The sequence below is a fragment of the Montipora foliosa genome, chromosome 5, assembly GCF_036669935.1.
Source record: "Montipora foliosa isolate CH-2021 chromosome 5, ASM3666993v2, whole genome shotgun sequence".
Classification (NCBI taxonomy): domain Eukaryota; kingdom Metazoa; phylum Cnidaria; class Anthozoa; order Scleractinia; family Acroporidae; genus Montipora; species Montipora foliosa.
In genome coordinates this window covers 9,742,525-9,745,024 of record NC_090873.1, presented here as the reverse complement: position 1 = coordinate 9,745,024, position 2,500 = coordinate 9,742,525, and the positions used below count along the sequence as shown (strand labels likewise).

At 42.0% G+C, this 2,500-nt stretch overlaps 1 protein-coding gene across 3 annotated transcripts in view; it reads left to right on the top strand.

Annotated features, from left to right (window-relative positions):
* Nucleotides 1-2,500, top strand: part of LOC138003582 (uncharacterized) — a 75,697-nt gene that overhangs the window by 35,412 nt on the left and 37,785 nt on the right. The window lies entirely within an intron of this gene.

Genomic DNA, 2,500 nt, shown 5'->3' with positions numbered 1-2,500 from the left:
AAACGTAAGTATTTGCAATGAGGGTGGAAAATAGTTACAATAGAGACCATGAAGTCTCCAGGGAAAATACATTTCAAGGCCATGCAGATATTCTCTTAAAATTAATCTTTTCGACAAATTGATTTAAGGGCTTAAGGTTTATAACTGGCCGAACGTCCCCGGTCTTCTTGGGAACCAAAAACACTGCAGAAATGAATTCGTTATCACAAGGGGACACTTCAGTCACAGCGCCCTGGGAAATTAGCTTTTTGATCTCTGACTCAATAAAAGCAGTTTCCCCTTCACTATTTAATTGTTGAGGGGTTGTCTCAAACTCAAGGTGATAACCTGAGACAGTTTGTAGGATCCATGGATCACTAGTAAACTCCCTCCATTTGGGTAAATTCCGAGATAAACTACCAGCCTGTAACAAAGGTACAGAGTGTACATTTGCCTTGTTTACACTTTGTCCTTCTGTGGTTTGGTGCTGGTTATGGGAGCTGATCGTCCTCCTACTTGTTGCCGGTCGTGAAAGTAACTTCCACGACCTCGGTAGCCTAAAAAAGTGGACTTTCTCCCAGGCCTCTGTGTGTAGCTCCTGCTGGGTGCATCAGACTCTCTCTTGTAAGAACTGACCATATTCTTGATTGAAGTCGGACGGCCAGACACCTTCTTTGATATCTTATTGTCCTCTCCGATCTCCTTAACATGCTTGGGCAATTCATCCCCAAACAAACAAGTTGTAATGGCGTTAGACCTGTCACAAACAGACTGATAAGGCTTAGCGATATCTGGTTTAAGAAACTTTCTTCGTTTAAGAGATGTAAGAAAAGAGGCATGCCCCAGAAAGGTAACAGCGTCGGCCAATAAGGGTAGCAAAACATTGGGTTCCATTGAAAACTTGTCTCTGCGAGCTTTGAGTGGTGAATCAAACAACTGTATTATAGGCTGAGATGCCTTGACAATACCTTTCTGGAGCTCTTGAAGACCGAGGTCCTTGGCAAATCGTCCTTTGGCAAATCGTGCCAAAGCTCTAAGTTGACTTAAGTATTTACAATTAGCAGGGGTCTTGAACTTCTAGTACAGATCCTGTAACTTGGAGTCCATGGCTTTTTTAGAGCATGCATCATTGAGCAATGACCTCGGCCACCTCAGGCCCAAAACTTTCGGTTTCCTCGCCGAAGGAAGCTTAAACTCCTCCTCGTGAGGCTCATTAGTCGATGCGACGTTGTGTGGAACTACTGCAGCCGAGGGGTCAAAAGCCCCTTCGGCGGTTTCTGAAGAGGACTTTACGACTGAGTCGTCGCACGAAACCCAGTGTACATAGGTTCCAGGAAGTGCCAACATTTAAAATAATACCTAAGAGTACTTAGAAATAGAGTTAAAGAAACTAAAGACTAATAACTAAGTATCTTTCCCAACAAAGCACTAACTATCTAGACACGGTCTCTATATGTGCGCTACTTGAAGTTATGCCAAAACTTTAAAGGCTCTGATCAGAGTCAATGAGCTGTTGAGAGAAGGAGAAAAAGCAAGGAGGAGAGATAATGAGGTATGAAATAAGAGAGATTGACAATTGCTTAACTCCACCCTTCAAGCCTTCAACTCCAATACTTGGTCAACGAAATAGCATTTCCACAGATCAAGTTATCAGCTAAGAGTAAAGTAATGAATATTGAAAGTGCATTGCATAATGAACTATCTCTGAAAATTGGGAGGGTCACCAGCACTCCGTCTGTGAAACTACTACTCATACAAGCCTTATCATAGGTTCCTAAATCCATTCAAATTTTCTCATGCTCTGGGTTGAAGCCCCGTTTGCCATGAAATATATACGTTTTTGACGAACCAGGTCAGTCCTAAGAATCTACATCTACAGGAAGGGGAATACTGAATTTTTAAATTGACTGCTGCAATATGGTGCACTAGCCTATAACATTTGGCTCCAATCACTGTTAATGCATAAAATTACTTTAAGCAGCAGAAGTTAGTGATGAATCGATCTTAAGCTGTCCCCCTTTTTTCCTAAGTTTGGGTCGGTCTGTCGAGTGGAAAAACGACAATGAAAAAGAAAATCACAAACAATCTAAAAAAAAGTTTCAAGCGGAAGAAAACTAAGTGGCAGCGGGTAGAAACGAATATATTTTCATCCCACGCATACAGAAAGCCTCTCTAGTGCCGGGAAGAGTGCTTTGGTTTTCTTTGAAGGAAGTTATAAATGAATGGAATGTTAAGTGCAGAGTTTCACGAATTTCGTTTCTGTCGATCTTTCTTGAAGAAGCTTGAGCAAAGGTGGAAGGTAACAGGACTATGCATGCGCCTTCTCCATTATAAAGAAGTGTATCATGCACGTTGTGTGGTCCTGTTAGGTCAGTAATGCATCGTTGATCTGTTGTATGCTAGAGGAGAAATCTGTTCCTAGTTTGAACCGGTGTGTTGGGAGTTGCACTGTCCCCATGCAGCCAGGTCATTGGAAAGTGGTGAAATCAGTTTCGTATCTGATTTTTTAGAGAGCTTAAAG